We start from the raw sequence: 1,272 nt of genomic DNA, 5'->3' as shown, positions 1-1,272 counted from the left end.
TTTTTTCTCTTTCCCTGATTTTCCTTTGTTTTCGTTTCTCTTCTCTAGAGTGGGAAAAGAAAATTAATTCGACGATTTCTTCCCCGTAACGAATCTCGTAAAATCGTTCGATCTTATACGGCGCGTACTACACGCGCGATCGATCTCCACCACCATCTCTTTTTGGCTCTTAATATCACGATCGCACAGTAATCGCGACAATTTTCGTTTCAATCCTATGTGATTTTACTTTACGTGTTTCTTGCTATACGATACGCGATCGTCTGTATTTTGTCCGCGTACGGTTCAAATAAAATACGAGTATGAGATTTGTAAGAAGTAAACGATTCGAATATTATATATTCGACGAACAAACAAAGATCGAAAATTATTATTTGTTTTTTTTTTCTTTAATTTTCAATTAAATTAGCGTATATATATATATATTTATATATCGTTCCATGTATAAATAATAATTTACTCGTTATCCTTCTATGAAGTTGTAAATTTGAATACGAGTATATAAATTAAGTTTCTTCGCTCGTCTGTGATTATTTATTTCATATGATAAATGATAAATATTATTATTTCGGTTTAATTTAGTATAACGATTTACGAAATTTAATTATAAATTGTAATATTTAAAAACGATAAGTAATTAACGTATCGTATTTATTATTGAGATTAATTTTCTCTAAAGAAGAATTGCAAGTTTTGCAAAAGAAAAAGAAAAAAGTTTATTATGGCAAAAAACGTTCCAAATAATTATTATATTATAGGGGGAAAAAAAGAAATAATAATAATAATAATAAAATCATATATGTATATGGTTGCATAGCAAGGAACACGTATAACTTCGATACTTTGAGCGCTTCCACGGTTATTTATATTATGGAGGAGCGCGTACTACGTATACGAGAATGTTGCGCACATGGATCGTGTTTAAATGTAAGTAAGAAGAGAAAAGAAGGGAATTAGCATACACGCGATAAAAAAAAAAAAAAAAAAATATCTATGGAAACGCATTTACACAATTTAATTTTTACAAGCATTTAGGGGGAAAAAAAAAAGAAAGAAAGAAAAAAGCCTCGACTTTCCTAAGATTTCGCATCGACTCGATCAAAATCTCATTTTTGTCTCGAGCTATATTTCTTCGAATATTTCGTAAATTTAACGGAAAACAAATAGAGAAGAGAGAGGAAAAACATAGAATGTGTATGCGTCTGCGTCTGTATGTGTGTGAGAAAAAGAGAGAGAGAGAGAGAGAGAGAGAGAGAGAGAGAGAGAGAGAGA

Source organism: Apis laboriosa, unplaced genomic scaffold, assembly GCF_014066325.1.
Source record: "Apis laboriosa isolate Shangri-la unplaced genomic scaffold, ASM1406632v1 scaffold112_cov148, whole genome shotgun sequence".
NCBI classification, from domain to species: Eukaryota; Metazoa; Arthropoda; class Insecta; order Hymenoptera; family Apidae; genus Apis; species Apis laboriosa.
Note: the sequence above shows the minus strand (reverse complement) of the source record.